The following is a 381-nucleotide window of genomic DNA, read 5'->3' as shown; positions in this document are numbered from 1 at the left end:
GCAACAAATATAGATAAAGATTGAGATGTAGAGTGAAAACGAACCAGACCACATTTTTAACATTAAAAAGTTTTCACTCTACAGAACTTAGTAGAACTTAAGCTTCTTATGTGAGAACCAATACAGTGCCATTATGTCTTTTTGTCGGACGCAATCTCACTCATAAATAAAGCTGTGCGAGAGCTTTGAAAACATTTTGGATTTTCGCTGCATTTACATAAGCAGTGGGCGTAATCTCAACTGCAAATATTCGAACTGCACGCTATCTGTATCAAATCTGCGAAGGAATTTCATATACTGCTATAATGCTTAACTTGTACATGTAATTCTTTGCTTAGTATATAAACAAGAAGACTATTGTGAATGAAAACCCTTTACAAG

This window comes from Penaeus monodon, chromosome 24 (assembly GCF_015228065.2).
Source record: "Penaeus monodon isolate SGIC_2016 chromosome 24, NSTDA_Pmon_1, whole genome shotgun sequence".
NCBI lineage: Eukaryota > Metazoa > Arthropoda > Malacostraca > Decapoda > Penaeidae > Penaeus > Penaeus monodon.
This window is presented reverse-complemented; position numbering follows the sequence as displayed.